The sequence below is a fragment of the Pezoporus occidentalis genome, unplaced genomic scaffold, assembly GCF_034315485.1.
Source record: "Pezoporus occidentalis ecotype Australia unplaced genomic scaffold, CSIRO_AGI_Poc_V1 ctg204, whole genome shotgun sequence".
Taxonomy (NCBI): Eukaryota; Metazoa; Chordata; class Aves; order Psittaciformes; family Psittacidae; genus Pezoporus; species Pezoporus occidentalis.
In genome coordinates this window covers 741,533-760,588 of record NW_026913900.1, presented here as the reverse complement: position 1 = coordinate 760,588, position 19,056 = coordinate 741,533, and positions in this window count along the sequence as shown.

Sequence of the window (19,056 nt, the reverse complement as noted above, 5' to 3'; positions counted from 1 at the left end):
AAAAAAATATAGGCATGACATACAGAATACAAGAGATTGTGTGTATAAAAAGCCAAACCTAATTGATTCTTACAGGGATCGTATGGTTCATTTCCAAGCATTGACAGTGAAAAAGCTTTTGAAGCTAACCAAAGGAAAAGCTGATTTGTGCCTATGATGCTTCCTAACATATTAAAATGGTTGTGTATGGGTTACAAAAGGGTAAGGAAAAACAGTCGTATATAGGTTACAGAAGGGTAGATGGAATCTAAATTTATCTAAATCTAAATCTAATCCTGGAAGCTAAACAATCAGTGGAATAGAAAGGACATTCCCTTCATGGCCAGAAAGAGGAAATACATGTCATTTTGTTGCAAGTTAACCAGCAGAATTCCATTCAGGGACGTGCTCTGGGGCTTGTGAGACTCAACAGTCACAAAAAAGGCTGACAGAGCAGTGAATAACACCAGTACAAAATTATTCAGAATAATCACATCTAAAGCTGACAGCTAAGACTTACATCTTAGGTACCCATATTATTAAGTGAGCAGATGACAAAATGTTTGCAGTGATAAGTGCAAAATAATGTGTATGGGGGCAAAATTACCTCTAAGTAAGTGACAGGCTCTGAATCTGTAATTATCTTTTTCTCAGGAAAGAGACCTGGGCAAGTCTTAAAATCACCATTTCACTTGTCAGCGGGCTCATACTGATAAATCCCAGCAGAATGCTAAAATAAACACTAAAAATGGAATAGGAAACAAAAGAGGACACATGATTACACCACTTGAAAGCCACTGTGCTCACTTTTATGGAATAGGGTGCATAGTTCAGGTCATTCCAACTCAATGAGCATATAGATAAGCTAGAAAAGAGCCACAGGGATAATCAAACATAAGGAAAAGCTTGAAAACAATGGGAGATTGCTGGCTCAGAAGGGGTAGCTGGTGAGGAGACCAAAGACAGCCTTATTGAAGCAGGGGTTCAGATACCTAAAACAAATGCTTCTCAACCAGTTAGGCCCATAACTGTCCCAGCCTAGGGGCTCCTTCATACCACTTACAAAGGCTCTTGACTGAGTAAAGAGATATGCAAACAAAGCATTTGAACAAACTGAGTTCATAATGCCTTGGGTGCTGACTTCCTAAGAAAGAGTGGAGGAAATGAGGTTGCTTGTGGCTCATTTACTGGATGGCGGATAATCTCAAATTGAAACAAACAAAAAAGAGATGGAAATAAACATAAATGTTTCTAGGAAGTGGTCACCAAGACATAAATCCTCTTCTAGCTAGAACCATTTCTTACCAGCAATTTATGCACATTAAGAACTGGCTGACAACTACTTACAAGTGCACCAACAAGCATGCTGTCTTTACTTCAGAAAAATGTCTGAAAGCAAACTGCAGTGTACCAAGAAGCCAAACACACGCTTCCAGTTAATTACACAGTTTATCCTTAGCACAGTCAGTCTTTACCACAACAGCATTGGCCTGGTGCCCTCTGGCACTGCTGGTTTTCCAGAGCTTGCCAATGAATATCTGCTACCATCCTGATAAAGCCTGTCACAAAAATTTCCCGTATCTCAAGTGGTTACGCTGAAGTAAGTTGTGCAAAACCCCATTAAGTTTCCACACTCTGGAGAATCCCAGATGGCTATAAACAGGCTGTCTATTACCCTGACCAAAGTACAGCCCAGGGTATTACACAGGGACTGGGAAACATTCCCATACAGGTAGTACCCCACCTACCACCCAAAAAAAACCATAAAATAAGGAGAAAAGTATAACCTTTGGATGCATTCAGCAACTCAGCTTAAGCCAGAACAGCCAGTCTGAACATCACTGGTTAATACCTGTCCTGTCACTAAAGACAAGAGCAGATACAACCCACTTTTAAAAATAATTAGATGGCACTTCAGGGTACATCACATTAGCTATGGCAGCATTTGTTGGGGACGGTTTGGATAATTGATCATGATCAAGATAGAAGAGGAAAGCATGCCTCTCCTTAGTTGATACAGTATCTAATCACTCAACACACAATGATCTGTAGTATTATATCCAATACTACCACAACACCCTACTACCCCTCTTTACAGGAAGCCTGATTTTGCACATTTCCCTCGCAGTGAATATTTTAATGCACTGGTGAAAAACAGACTTCTGAAGAAGAAATAGAAGGCAATTTTTCCTCCTTACCCTAGACACAATCAGCATAATTTCTTCAGGTTTTCTTCCAGCAGACAGAAATGCCTTAAACCTTAAACAGCATCTCTTGCAGTCCTATTTTCAAGGCTATTAAACACCCACAACTCCAAACGAAAATGCTGTATCCTCAATAATGCTGCAAATTAAGGTCTTGCTGACTCAGGTTCCCCACACTGCCCACACTTACAAACACCCTACAGTTCAATATAGGGGAGTTGAGTTTTTCTGCAGCCCACATTCTTCATATGCTCCATACACTTTCTGATGATATTTCCCAGCATCTCTTGTACATCTGATGATGGCATTACAAACTGATTTAGGATTAGGGTCAGGGGAAGAATTTGCACTGCAAATTCACTCCTGGTCTGCCATCTCACTACTTTGAATCACACTACTGTAAAACAGTGAAGTGAGCTGGTTTTGTCACCACAGGGAAAAAAACATTGCCAAATTCCTACGCATGGACACAAGTGCTAATGACTGGTATGGGTCACCAAGTTGGGATACAGAGACTCAACTGTAATGTAAGGCCCTTATAATATGATGACAGCAAGTGTTAGCGTTTCACTTGGAAGGGTGGCTAAGTGCAGACTCACACCTCAGCCTACGATACTGTGAGTTTGCATTTTGAAGTTAAAATGCAAAACTATTTTGTATCATCTGCCTTGTACACATACTCACACTTAGAGATTATTCATCAGAGAATTACAGTCTATGGTCTGTACGAGCTACCCTGGACAGGCTAACACGGCAGACAGAAGGTGCTATGAAAACAGGCATTCCACTTTCTGCAGAGAAAAAGGGAAGATGGACCTGTTGCATTAAGATTATGTAAAATAATAAGAATTTTTAAATGTGAACACACATGCCCACACATCTGGCTTAGGTGCTGCTTGGAAACTTGCTAGTGTAAGGTAATCTCTTGCATTTTATTAAAAGACAAAAGGATCCAATAACAGCAGCGACAGAAAACACAACAACTCCAAGATCTCAGTAAGATGCAAGTTTGAATGATCATGAATACAATCAAAATTGTGCATGCAAGACTTAATTATTTTTTAACACTTTAAGACCCTTGGATTTCCACAGGCAGGATTTTTTCCTGCATTAGCAATGTATGAAGTTTTCCAAAGCAGAATTTGTTCAGAATGCAACATCAAATCATTGATCTGTCAGAAAAGGAGAGCTAGGACTAGAGCTAGGTGCTGTGCTGGGCTAGAGATTTTGTTCATCTGAGCAGTAGACAAGCTCAGGGCTCAGCCCCCTGCACACTGGTTAGAGATGAGTCCCCTGAACAATGCCAGAGAGGTGAGGCAAAGGGAACTGAACTGCTGCCTTGGGATGGGCCCACAGTAATAGTTAATACAACTAAGAGTTTTCACCTAAATGTTGATTTCATGTTAAGAAGTATTTCGGATGCAGATTCAACTACCTGCTCTAAAAGAAATCTGGTTTTAATTAGCCCAGGTTCAAAATTAATGTAAACTAATCAAACACTGTTTTCAGAAATATGCTTCAGAGCACAATACTTCATTCATTAGGCCTCTAATGGTAGAAAATGTGCTTCCTTTTAATAACGATTTGTTCTTAGGAATCTGAAAAATAACTGTGTATTTATAAAGCACAGTCTAACGTCTTTATATAGGGCTATCATAAGTCAAGTTTTAAAAATAACTATTTCTAACTGGAAGTACAAGAGTGTGACTGTAGGAAGACAAATATCTGTGGCCTACAAACCTTACTTGAAAAGAAAGGACTGAAATGGTGACAGCATCAGTTCACTTTCATATGAAAAACAGCAAAGAAAATTATGCAATTGGAAGCAAAGAGCAAACTATCAAGTCTTAATGGCAAGACTGCTAAATTTTCAATGCGCTTTAGATCTTGACAGGGAAAACAAACTGCATTTTGGCAGACAATAGCTGGAAGCTGTAATTGCTGGAGAAGTCACTGAATTTTCTTGGTGAACGGTGAGGTAAGAGATTTTTTCCTCATCATGGTTTTTAATGATCTGTGTCCACTGCCCAAGGTTTGTTCCACTGAACTACACAAGGAGGTGCTTAATTTCGTTCTCCACAAGCTGACCCAACATTCAAATACAGGCAGTTTTGCAAACAAATTGTATCACATTAGATGAGAGGTTTTGCTGAAAAGAAGCTGTACATGCAGAAGCTTAAAGATGTTATTAAGTACAGATGGGGCAGGGAAAGTGCCGTTAAACAAAGGGGAGACAAAACTACTGCTTTGATGGCAATATCTGTCAGCTCTTTCACTACTGAACCAGACTCACTGAAACCTCAAAGCACTTTGTAGTTATGCTTCTGTCCCAGCAATGGCATTGAGTGGCAGCATGTCCTAGATATCACACTGAATAGCACCTCTGATGTACGAATTAAATGCTGCATTTCCTACACTGGAAAGCTTTCAACTTTCTTGAAATAGCTAACGAAGAAAAATCTTAATGGAGACAAGAGAGTAGGCTGATTTAGTGAGTTAGCCTTTTATCTACAAAGAGACTACATACTGAGATACTTGGCACAGACATACAATATATACAGCTCCTGCAGAGTACTCCCCAAGCCCAAGTTTGGTACATAAGCTCTCCCCTAAACATAGGATCCCCACATAGGATCCCCTAAACATAGGATCCTCTGAAAAGAGTAGGGGGGCTTTTTCGTATCCTGACTGCTTGCCTTTAGCACCACATTGAACCACTTCCCTACAGCTTATTGTTTCAGCAAGGATTCAAAAACTTGGACTAGGCAATTCAAAGCCTATCTTTTCATACAATGAGCAAGAAATCACTGTTATAACCAAAAGATAAGCTTTTATGCACCAACACTCGTCTGGGAACGGAGGGATTCAAATCCATCTGTCCTTCACCTGATGTCAGTCACACACCTTCTCTTGCCCAGGAGAGCACCAGGCAAAACTCTTCCATTTCCCTATTGATGCTATACCCTTTGCAGAAAAAAAAACCACAAAGTTTTGCCAGCTGAAGGGGTAGAAAATGAGAACAAGCAATTTAGGACTGATTTGACTTAACTAGAAAGGAAGAAATTTGAATTATGATGCTTTCTTGAAAGAAAAAAAATGCAAAGGCTAATGAATGCCTGATTTTCTCCAAGATTCTAGCATGGATGAGTAAAATATAACAAATTACACCTCCTATGGAATTAGCACATAACATTCTACGGACTAAAACCTAGGCTACTAACAGATCTTAAAATACAATTGGTAGGCACATACCACCAAACAGGGACATTTTTAAGACAGAGACTTTTTCTCAATCCATTTTTTTTTTTTTTTTGCTTCTCTGTGCTATAATCACATATTTAGGCGACATAAAATTCTGTAGACTGTTAACTGAGATAGACGGGTTATCATTACAGGATGACCCGAGACACCTGGGTAAATAGATGCAATCTGACAAAATGTATTTTGGTTAGACCAAGTGTTTGAAATCCAAGAATGGCAGTCAGTTACATTTACACAATGGAAGACTTTGCTTTGAAAAACAGAGCTCAGAAAAGGATTTAGGGGTCATTATAGATAATCGCCTCAATGTAAGCTGTCTAGGCGATGCTGTAGCAAAAAGGACTAATGAGATTCTTGAATGTAGGGGAAAAAGAAAAAAAAATATTATGAAGCAGAAATAATGAAGGATTCCAGCATCTCTGGGCTGCACTGTCAAAACCCCTGCTAGGTCACCGAGTCCTGTCCTGCTGTCTTCATTTGAAAGAGGATTTGAAGACACTGGACAGAGCTCAAGTGAGTGTCACAAATGGGTTCTCTGGCTTTAACAAAAAAACACCAAAACCCTAACCCAAGCCTTCTGACATGACGGGTAAGGAGCTCATCATATTCAGCTCACTGAAGAGAAAGCATAGATGTACCTTCATCACACTGTGTAGGTAATTGCACTTTGGGAAGATACACGTGACGAGCTTTCCAATCTGGCTGACAAAGATCCAGTGAATAAAAGTTTAAACTAGATAAAACCTTGAAATAAAGGAAAATTTCCTAGCAGTAATGAAAGACAGGAACAGCTCATCAGGGGAACTACTGAAACCACCATGACTTGTAGCCTTTTAGACAATGACAGATAGCTCTGAAGATACCCCCTTAGCCTACTTTCAGACTACATGATTATGGTTGTCCTTCCTAGTTCTGTAAGCTGTGAACCCCTAGTTCCCTTAAGGTATGCACAGTGCATACCTTAATTTCCTCAGCCCTTGGTGGAACAGGACTGCCTACACTGTACTCAACATGCTTGTGATCTTTCCATGAAGGCTCAAATGATGCTACGGGCATTATGGCTAGCAAGGATGCAGAGTTAGCACTGTGGAGCCACACTGGCCTCATGGTCAGGGAGAAGGGGTGATACAGGGAAAGCGCTCCAGATTCTGACATGCTTGAGATAACCAGAGAGAGGCATCAGGTGGGTGAACCATTGCTCCTTCTCAACAGGAAAAAATCTTTTTATCTACACCTTTCTTGTTCTAACAGATGCAGCTATGTTGCAGTCCCAGAAACAGCTATGTGTAGCGATAGGCATCCCACAGGAACTTACAACACATTAGCCTGCCATACATGGGAGGTCAGACTAAATGATCTCACAGTCCCTGAAGCTGTTCCTTTATCTTGTATTACCCCAAGTATGTTTTTAATTCCTTTCACAGGCTACTGGAGCAGAAGTATACAAAGAGGGAAGAAAAAGTACTCACTTGGAATGAGGTTTTAACCTGGTGTCCCCCTGGGAGCAACTGAGTGAATGCAGTGACTTCCAGGCTACATGAAAGTAAGCAAGACAATAAGAAACCCTGTCAGCTGAGCAAAATTGCTTGTCTGTGAGCTCCACTTTCTGCCACCCTTATACCCCGTTCTGATGCAGGCAGTCAGCCCTAACAATCAGCTAGGATTTTGATAGCAGGTGTTTGAGAGATTGTGATCTATTTCGAAGGTAGGAATGAGCAATTGCCACAGCAGTAGGGTGGCCATTAGCAACTCTATTTTGCCAGATAAACAACAAAATTTTAAAAAATAAAAAAGCAATAGGGTGCCTGGGATGGGACTAAAGCATACTGAGTCTAACTTCCTGCTCTTGAATAGCAGAGTGCTCACCCCTTGTGAAGCTAACAAAGCTTTCCTTTACATGCAGCCCAAAACTATTTTGAAATGTTCCACTGTTTTCTTCAAACTCACCCACAGAGCATTTAGAAAGTGGAGCATACCACAGATGTGGTCAGATCTGATCCCAGTGTGCTTCCTGAAGGGAGCTGCAGCAGACAACTTCACTTGTTTAAAAAGTTAGGACACATCAGGTCTTTTATGGTCCCTCTGCTCACTCAGAGGCAGGGTCCTCCAGAGGAAACTGCACACTGGAAGGCATTGCAGACACATACATTTTGCCCTCCCCATCTATCTAATGCACCCCATCTGTCTAAGCAGGTACCAGCACCTCTGTCACTATCACCTATAGGTGGCATTAAAAATCAAAGGTATATAGCATTCATACTTGTAAACGCAACACATGAAGCAGCAATGAGTTTAGACCAGGAACATCAGTGGAAAAACACAAGAGACTTTACTTCAGTGAAAACCCAATCAGCAGCTGAAATTAGAAATGTTAATCCCATGGCCTTGCCCGTAATTAAAGCTTCCATCTACCAGCAAACAGCTGTGTAACTACTGCTGACCGAACTCAATGCTTTGAAATAGGATTAGGCTGAAATGAAAGGAAAAGCAAGCATTGCGAACATCAGTAGGACAAGCAATACCTTAGTGTATCTTATATTGACCAAATAATGGTGTCATTTTGTGGTTGTTCTGAGAACTCATTACCAGCAGAAATGAAAGTATCATAAGCAAAACTAAGGAACTCAGGAGCTGAAATGTCAGCACCATATTACCCAGTAGTCTATGTTTAGATCCTGCATTGAAAATTTCTTTTTGCTATAACATTTCAGAGGCCTGAGCTTGCCACTTGTGCTGGTTTTAGCTGGGGTAGCTTTGTGCTGAAAACAGAGTTGCTAACACAGGGAGTTTTTGTTACTGCTGATCAGTGCTTACACAGAGTCAAGGCCTTTTCTGCTTCTCACCCAACCCCACCAGCCAGTAGGTTGTGGGTGCACAAGAGCTGGAAGGAGACACAGCCGGGACAGCTGACCTCAGCTGACCCAAGGGATATCCCAGATCACACAGCATCATGCTCAGCATATAAAGCTGGGGGGATAAGGACTAATGAGGGGACGTTTGGAGTGATGACATTTGTCTTCTGAGTAGCCGTTACTTGTGATGGAGCCCTGCTGTCCTGGGAACGGCTGAACACCTGCCTGCCAACGGGAAGTAGTGAATTAATTCCTTGTTTGGCTTTGCTTGTGTGTGTGGCTTCTGCTTTACCCATTAAACTGCCTTATCTGAACCCATGAGTTCTCACTTTTGCTCTTCCAATTCTCTTCCCCTGTCCAGACAAGGGAGGAAGTGAGCGAGAGACCGGGTAGTGCTCAGTTGATGACTGGGGGTAAACCACAGCACCACTGAAGCCTATTCTATTGACTCACCAGCACAAGAGAATGCTATGCTTCAGAGCAGACATATAAATAAAGAATTTTCCAAAGAGGTGGTGAGCTCTCCTTGGGTGTCTTTAAATGGTGCATGTTGTTCTTTGTGGCTGAAAACTATCTGTAGATGCAGACAAATGACAGGATAGCAACAAGAAAGAATCATTATCCTGTGGCAAAGGTGCCATATGGCACACAAATCCCATTAAGAGGGTTTAATTGTTATTTTAAAGCCTACAGACAAGCAGGAATAAAAGGGAGCCCAGTTCAGATACTTTCCAGATGCTGATTTTGCACACATTTTGGTCACACTGAGAATGCAAGATCCATCTGTCCTCCTGCTGGCAGCCACTGAATATGACAGAAAGAAGGTGCAATAATTCCCAGTTACTGTAAGCAAACACCAGTAAGCCAGTGACACGCATTACCTCTCATCAAGTCACCGTGGCCCTGCAGTGTTTATGTGTTAGCAGCTAGTCCTTTCTCAGTTGCACTGGCAATTCAGAGAAGGTGGTTCATTTACAATGCAGTGATGGGACTTTCCCAGCCTAAAATCTGTGTCCCTTTTCAGAAGTAACCCACCTCATGACAGAGCCATAAGGCCAGGACTGCAAACAGCATCACTGTTCACATTGTTCACACATCTATTTCTTCTTTTTTTGTTAATTTTTTTTTCTCCAGGTGGTGGAAAAGAAATGAACTGGGTCTCTTCAGGCAAGGTGATTGCACTGTGACCAAGTGGTAGTACTGGAGCTGAAGACCTGCAATCTGCATTGCTCTCTCACATCCCAGGCCGGGCTTTCTTGTCAGCGTCATGTTGGAAATGACACAGAAGAGGAATTGATTAAGTCCTGCCTCCAGCAATCAAAAATAATGGCCCAGAGGTGGCTTGTCAAACTTCAAGCAGTGTCAAAAAATCAACCTCTAAATATATATCCTGGCTGTTCCATCAGAGGTGTAACTGAAGTGTCTCATTTCATTTTATGAAACAGGTGTATGGAAACAGTACATAATTTAGAATCACAAGATTTGGTTAAAGCTCTGATTGCAAGGTTTTAAGTAGGTCTAAGGCCCAATTAAAAAAATAAAGTCCAGAAAATTTAATCCATCTTTACCTTTTTTGCTTCAATGCGACTCTTGTCAGATCCCTAAAATTAGATTTTTAATCTCAGATTGGCGCCCCATTCTCTGCCACTCAAGTATCACAAACAGTGAGAAGATTATGGCCACTTATGTAGCATCTATTTTCCTATAATCCTTTTAGCACCATAAATGCTAAATATAGCTTCCAGTTTAAATTAGCTTTAACCTCAAGTTGACTCCAGTTAACTACGCAGGAAAAGTCATTAAAAAAAAAAAGAAAAAAGCTAGAAATCTTCCCACACTTAAAAAAAATAAGAGGTATTAAGCTGTTCAGAGCATATAAACAGATCACCTCACCAGTGAGCTCCAGCAGCTTTTTGTAAACATAGGACACGTGAGCTATTAGTCTACCACACATGGGTAGACTAGTTACAGTGCTCACCCTTGCAAACAGCCATCCCAAAAAAACACAACAAGGAACCAGCGATGCTCATGCAGATCCTTTATCCTGGCTATATTTGCACATGTTTAACACTGAAAATCACATCATTTTTGTGAATTACATTTGCACTGTTTTATTCCAGGATGGCCTTTGTAGGCCCTGTGTGACCTTCAGCAGGAAAACTGGTACCTCCCTTAACTAGGGCATCACTGGATCATCATAAGTCACTGGGGAGAAGGGCTAAAACAAGCTCAAAACTGGAACAGGAATGACTTCAGTAAAGCAACTGCAGGGAACCCTGCCTTTCGCTTGGCAATATCCTTAGGAATAAATATGTCCTCAGCATCAAAGGAGGGGTTTCAGGAAGGCTGCCACAGTGCAGAGGTCTCCCACATTTGAACAGGGACACCCATAACTGGTCCTAGTCTCCTGCTGACTGCAGCCAGCTCTACAGCTAGGGTACACCCAGGGCCAGAGCTCACTCTGAGTTTTAACTTGGATATTTATACATCGCATAGTTACTCATTAACCCTTATGCTCTGTTTCTGCCTCTGCAACAGCACTTACTCTGGACCAGCTTTTTTCAACAGCCAGTTTGCCTGAGGAATGTAACAACAAATGAATCCCAATGACCCAATCAAACTGAAGTAAACAAGCATCAGGTGCAACACCCTTAAAGCTACAGTTTCATCTCAAAACTTCATTTATAAAGCTTCAAGTTTTTCCATGTCTTTCCTTTACCCTTTTCAAAGTATCACATGGAGAGAAAGGAAGTTCACGTCCAGGAAGCCTGGCATTTTCTCATACTCCATGGACAGAATAACTGCCAGTGCCCTACCCTGGCATGGGATATGTCATAGAAATGCAAATTAAAATATATCCAGTTGTGCCTGCCTGTCCATTTTGTTTCAGCTTGTTAGGAACAATTAAACAGATACCTAAAGCTGAGCAGTAAAATGAGTACCCGGGAGCTCTTCCCACAGAGCTTTCCTCCTTCACTTGGAGGACTGCCATGCACACAGATTGTGATACTCTCAAATGTTCATTACTGAGACACACTCATCTGTTAAATACAGATTGGAAAGAAAGGATAGACAGAGCTGGTCAAAGGAAAAACAACAAATCAGAAAATGTTCTTGTGAACTGCCATGACCACTACGGAAACATCCTGTGAGCGTCTGTTTAAGAAGCTATGAAATCCCAGCAAAATAAACAAATGTATTGAAACAAACAATAGTAAGTTTCCAGTTTCTATGTCAAAGCAGACCAGAAGGCTCAAACTGGCTGTAAGCATGAAATCCAGACTCAAAAAAAGACCCCCAAACATGCTTCCAGAATGTTTTTCCTTTAGAAGTATCAACTTTTATTTTCTGGACAAGTTCTATAGTAGAAGAGTAAAAATGTTTTCAACTACTCCTGGCTACAAAACCAAGGAGCAAGAAGACAGTAATCAACACAGGAAATATCAGGAGGAAATATAAGCTGCAGGCACTTACCTCAAGCCTCCTGAAGCTAAACTGAGCACCTCGTGGACCTTAGCAAGAGTGTCACTGCCTAAGGGACCCCCAGTCTCACTGAGACACAAGGAAAGAAGCAGCACCATAGAGAGGAGTTGGATACAAAGATGAAGGACAAGAATACATATTTAGAGAAGTTCCTCCAGCTTCCCTGTATTACAATTTTACAAAAATATTCAACTCTTGACTTCAGCATCGTCTTTGACTCAGACCAAATCCCCTACAGCAGGTGGCGAACAAACACCCCAAGCAGTTTACATGCTTTAGAAAAAGAAATCATTTGGCTTTCATAACTAGGCCTTTTGGAATAAAGTGTTTCTATTTACTTTCATTCTACAGAATTTTTAAAGCTTTCTCACTGGTACTTTTAAAGAGATTAGCAAGTTAAGCAATTATCTATGCTCTCGTTTCCTCATGAAATACAGGTTTAATCTTCTCAGGCTCTGCAATGATACTGCAGGGTATAGCTACAGTATGAAATCACATGCCACTCCACATGGGCGCTGCAAAGCTTTTGCTCTCTATTTATTATTAGCAAACAAAAAACCAAACAGATTTCATCATTACTACAGTTTCTGTAATTTCCTTCAGGGGCATCTGAAGAAGGCAATTCCACTCTCAAAAAAAACAAACCAAAACAAGAGAAACAAACAAAAAAAAAAGAGGAAAGAAAGCCCAATCTTTGAAATTAGAGGAAAGATTAATGTTACTATGCAAGTGAGGACACTCCCTGTAATAATGAGGAGTCAGCAGGCGTTTTTCCAGGTAAAGAAAACAATACGTGTGACAGTGACGGGAATCACTTGCTGTAGCAAGTGAGTCAGAGGGGCTGCAGAGGGCATTGGTGATGACTGAGGCACAGCAGTGACATCCCATAAGCTATGCCCATGTCAACCCAGAGGAAGCCCTCAAGCTGTTCCGGTGTAGTGGCACACACTGCTCCATGTAGTGTACTTCCTTGATATTGCAGCTTCCAAGGAAAACGACTCATAACTGGTTTATCATAGTTCACTACCTGCACATTCATTTGTGGGGGACATAGAAATAGTTAACACTGACCAGAATTAGTGTGCAAATAAAAGCTCTTTTTCTTACCAACTCATATTCTCTTTATTCGGTCCCATGTTATTGTTACCAGAGAACACTGAAATGGCAACTTTTCACCATAGGGACAAAATAAGTATCACCACATCCTACACCCACACCCAGGAAACCTGCACAGCGAGTACACCCCTGAGGCTGCTCTATGCCATTTCCCATCACTGAAGCAGCCTTAGTGGGGCACAAGGAAACCTCAACCAAGCATTTTTATCCTTAGATATTTCCTGCCATAAAAAGTCTTCAAAAAGGGGAGTGCAATGAGAAAAATATTTCTCCAGTACAGCTCTTAAGTTTTAGGCTTGCCCAATGCCCAGACACTTCCTAATGTCCTCAGCACTGAGAGTCCCTGACCAGACCACTGGACCTTTCTGTTTATTTTTTTACCATGGAAAGAATATGGACGTACCCATACGACACTAGCGTTCTCCTCATCCTCCCCTCAAGACAACACTGAAATCAAACCAATGGCATATTGCTTTAATTGTAATGAAACAATTGATCTACACATTGAGGAGTATGCAACTTGTCCAGGTTCCTGTTGCTGGCTCACAGCCTCATGCATCTTCAGGCTGTCTTTTCCAGAAGCCTGGGTACAGTTGCTGGGAGCATTGGGGAGGCACATTCTCAGTATAACCAACCACAAATAGCATAAATAACATGCACAAAATTTATCTCAATTAATAATGTTGAATCCAATCTACTATCCCATAAGTGTTGCTGAGGGAAGCATCAGTGGCAAGAGCACACACAGCAGAGGCCTAAGGATATGTGGCCATTTGATCTGTTCAGCCTGATCAATTTCAATGCTGTGACAATGTCACAGTTGGAATAAAAATAAATAAATAAATCCCTTGGCATCTCTTATTTTTCTTTTATGCAAAGTCAACATTCCTGCTGTATTACTGATTTTCTCTCACATTACCATAAGGAGATTCACAGAGCCCACAACCTCTGTTTATCCGGCATGTGCATACAGGAATCCAGGGTACGTATGCAGCCTTTCACACAGCCCACCAGGACAGGTTTACCACACATGGTGAAAGGACTTGGGACTAATATCCACATGCTAACAGTAGAGACAGACACTTCTCCAAAGGACTGCAGGGCACCCAATTGCCCGTGCTGCTGTTTGTGACTATCTTTGTTTATTTAGCACAACTGGCTGAGCAGCACTGGCAAAGTACACCAATAGAAAAGCCCTTCTCTCCTGCCATGGCATATCTGGAGGGGAAAGGCACTGACAGCTTGTCTTGCTGTTAGTTTTCCAGGCTGTTGCTCACTCCAGAAGCATGCTCACATAGTGACATGAGCTCAAGACAGGGAGCTGTACCCACCCAGCTATTCTCAGCTCCCCGGCTACCTTCCTTCCCTAGGAGCAAGCATTGCCCTTTCTGTTCTGGAGGAATGTTAAATCTCCTTGAGACCTCTCTAAACCAGGGAACCACTTAAAGTAATGGTAAAATCAAATAATTTCCTCAACAGACTGTTTCTAGTAAGAGCAAAGTGCTGGAGAAAGAACAGTCCCTGCACTGCTTGCTGGGGGTATCTGGTATCATGGGTGTTCGTTAGTCCACTTAATGCAGTGACCTGTATCCATTTACTGAATTGATTTGGCATATGAATGTTTACTCTCTTGAGTGTATTTAAACTAATGGCTGCTAAAGCAGCTTATGTGACTTTTTAATCTAGCTTTTCCATGCAGTCATTTGTGGAATGGCAGTTTAAAAGGGAAACAGAGAAGAAACTGGGGCAAAACTTCCACTGACAGACACTGAAAATGATGCCGCCACAGCACATGCAGTTACACACGTGGATTTGTGGCTCACCCATTACCATTAGACTACTTTTCCCACAGCTGAGCATTTATTTCTACAGGGCACCTGACAAAAGGCACATGCACACTGCCTGTGAGCAAGTCCTGAACAGGGGGCACTCTACAGAACTATTCTTGTCCTCTGAAGAAGAAAATACAAATATTCCCCCACCAGCCCCTTTCCTCGGGGAGAAAGGGGACAGGTCCAGCCTGGTGGCTCATTCCCCTACGCTCTCTCTCAAGGCTTTTGAATATCATTAAGTACTGAGGCAAGAGTAGCACTGGGCAATGAAAGACAGTTTCAAGGGCCTGCTTGGCTCTGATCACCAATTACCTGATTTATTGAGCAGGTGTAATAGTCTGTGTCACTGTAAAAAAGTCTCCTTGTACCATTTTCCTTAGAGAAAATAAAATCCATCTCTTACAAAACACTAATGTCTCTTCATCTCTTATTAAATATATCTGTATCATACTATTTTGCTTTTCAAAGTCTTCCATACCTTTCTGCAGTCATTAAGCATGCCACACAAAAATCAAATCAGTGCAAAATCATATTTAACCCCAACATACCATACATCTCATGTTGCTTCATCATATGATAGAAAAAGCTTATCAAAGGACAGCAATCAGTCTTTTCAATAGTAAGCACTAGATTTACTTCTTCTAATGCATTGCACATGACCTTCTGTTGACTTCCCCAGCTTGTCTACTGCAGGGCTGCTTATCCACCATGCTGCATAACTGCAGACAAAACTGGACCATGTCTAGATATAGTACATAACCTGTAACTCCTTCAGAGATCCTCTTCTAGGCATTGCCACTGCTGGTTTAAATGTGACCAATAAATTGAGGTAAAGTTCATTTTGAAAATGAAAATTGTCTTGCTGTTCTGATACTGATACATCCTTACCAACATTGACACAGACACTGCTTCAAAGTTAGAGGCAAAAAAAGCCAGCATAAGACATTATCCTTCAAAGAGACTGACACTGCCCACCCCATCAAACATCTCTACCTGCATGTGTCCCCACAGAGCCAGGAGCTGCTCTCACAGTCACAGATCCCCCGTGACTGTCCCAGTGCTCTCACAACATCCAAACAGAACTTGAGAGCACCTGCTCAGAGCAGGGACTTGGTGATCCAACATATAAATGTAGGAAATTGAACCAGGAAGAGATGCATAACACAAACACAATTATGGTTCCTGCGTAATAGATACTATCTTCAGCTTTCTGAAGAAAACCCTATTCCATCAGCATGACTCCAAAGGTGAAGAGTCAGTTCCCACCAGCTGTCACAGTAGGAAAAGAAAAAAATCACCTTTGGGTAATCTCATCCTGGGGATAATCAAGTTAGCTCAGCCTGGCAGGTGCTGCAGATCTAAGGAGCAGATGCAGCATGATGTGGCCAGCCCAGCTCTTTATGAAAGCCACCTTCACTTCTGAGTGGCTGGATCCATGCTTCAGGCAAGGGTCTTCTGGGCATCCCACCTTCCCACAACAATGGCATCACTCAACTGTTGCTGCAGCTTCCAAAACTACAGAACGAAACAGCATGATCTGCTTAAACCACAAGATCCACCTGGCAGTGGGTTTCTGAGTGATTATCACATACCTCAGGTTGCCTCTTGACTTTAATCACCAAAGAAGTGGGATAATCTTCAAAACACATGCCTTAATGTGGCTTACCAGTGGTAGAAAATGACAGAGTTGTGCTTTCCACACACACTTGCATCTGGCATGGATCCCAGGAGCCATCTCATGCCCTCTATTGAGTCAAGTGGAGGAAACAACTCTTTTCCTTTGCCACTGCCAGCTCAAACCTATGCCACAAGGTCATCTCCAAATACATCGCATCAAGTATTTGCTGACCAGATACTTGCATGCACAGCTGATAGATGGAAAGGTCATTCAGCGCTGTACTTCCTCTCAAAAAATCACATTATGTTGAAGAAAGCTGCTGAATATAGATCATCAGTCCACGCCTGACAGCACAAACAGGCAGAAAGCCAAGCAACAAGAAAGGAAAGCCACAGGTCTCTGAGATAACTATTTATTCACTTTTAGAAATTCTTTTGATGAGCTCCCAACAGGGGGTAGCTGCCATTTCCTTCATTCTTCACTGAAGCTTTCCTAGAGGCATGGGCCGTTTCTATTGGATTTTGAATCAGAAAAGTGGACTATACAATTTCCTGCAGAAATCAGGGTGCCCTCTCCCAGCATCCATCCAGACCGTATGAAAAGGGAGATTGAATAAGCAAAAAAATAACCAAATAGGTGTTTAAGTTCAAAGACAGCATCAGCAGAATGCCTGAAAACCTAGAAAATATTCTTTGGAAGAAGGCCAAGATGCAGAGGCACCTTTGTAACTACGTCTCAGACTGTAGTTACAAAGAGTCGAAGCATCTAAGCCCTGTCTGGCCCCTCCATTCAGCTACTTGTCTAAGGAGCGCAGCCACAGATCCGCTTCTGATTCATTTCAGACTTACAGGACAGATCAGACTACAACCAGTCAAAGAGAGGTTCACTGTTCGGTGTCTTCAGGCCAATGGCCACTGGCAGCACACCTCACTGCAGCTTAATCTGCCCTAAGCAGCCCAGACAGAGCAGCTGCCGTTTGCTTTGTGCTCTTGCATAAATGCTGTGGATTTTACTGTGAAATCTGGATTTGACAAACTGGGAGCAAATAAAAGCAGCTGATGATGCTACCCAAGCATCTGAGCAGATTGGCCTTAATGGAAACAGACCCTGCCAGAAAGAAATGTTTCCCTAAGGAACATAATTTTAAGATTCATATATTTCTTTGCTGTTCACCAAACACCACTTGAACAACATTAATCTCCTACATTGTGACACATCTTCACTGACATCATCTTAACGCATTACTGATGTTACAAGGAAAAGAAAAAAAAAATAGACAATGTCACAAGCAAATTAATATCTCCGTTGATCATAAAACACAGCATACCCATCAGAGAGAGGAAACCTTTATTTGTGATGCTCCTGAGTGTTTAGAGAATACAAAACTCCTGCCAAAGCCAATAATGTTAAGGTAATCCCCATGTGAGGAAGAAGTTGCTAAATGTCATATCAAGCACAAAGATACCAACATCTTCAAGGAATACATTACTTCTTATGACAAAAATGCTGTCTTGCAATTCTTACTTCCTTTCAAATAATTCTACCACTAAATACATACCATTACTCTATACAGATTCTAGTGAAAATAGATAATATTAACAAAATTTTTAAACATATAAAATATTTCTGTATCAAACACTTTAAAATGCAGGAGGAAATATTGAATAAGCAAGCTCTGTTGACTGAAGGTAGAATTAATTTTTGGTGTGCCCCAATAGCTCCTCCTCATTTCAGAAAAACAAGTCTTTTTTACATGCAAAAGGTGGCATAAGACCCTCATGCCGAGGAACGAAAAAGCAGCAGTTGTTCTATGGCTCAAACATGAAAATAAAATATGCTTTCAAACCAAGCAGACATGTAGAAATGCTGTGCTGTCAGTAACAATAACATACTACCTAGTAAATAAAAGTGAGTTACAGTAAATAGAAGGAGCACTATTCCCTGCCAGGCAGCATCTCCTATAGCAACTGGCATATGTGCAAAGTGAAATCAAATTCTATCAAATAATGCTTCTCCATCTGCTTACATTCTGCTGCTTCTACACTCGCTTTTTCCTTTGCTGTTGAAGATTTCCCTAAATACTAGCCCGCAGATAACCAGAGCTGGGGCTGAGATAGAAAAGAGCTTCTTTTTCCCCAAATATACACGATACCTTTGCACCCCCTGCTGGGGAACGAGTCGGAAGCGAACAGACCAAGAGTTCTGGAGTGGAGATCCCCCCACCCCTCCCCGTCACCTACACGTAACTACTGACAATTGGGTTTCATCATAAACATTTTCTTTTAACCCTGTGATGTCAATTCAATTCTATTCATTATCTCTTCTGACTTCAGTAGCAGTTAGTGAAAAATTCACACAGAGAATTACTGAATAATTGGAAAATTCCTTATTTTATGAGTGACTTTCTTGCAAGGTCACTCAATTCTTCACCTTTCGTAAAGAAGAATCCCTCTTGTGCTGGGTAGAAAGGCCATTTTTATACAAAAAAAAAAAAAAAAAAACAAAAAACAAAGAAAACCCAGAAAAACTGAAATAGCAATGTATCATTAAATAACATAACAGGAGGACAAACATTTGCTAGCTACTGAAAGCCAGGCCTTTGCTGCTGACAGACAGAAATCACCGTGGCAGATTTTCTGTAGTGAGGATGGTGAGCCGTCTTCTGGAACCTTGTCTCTCTCCCTTTAAGGTCAGCAGCAGCAGATCACAGT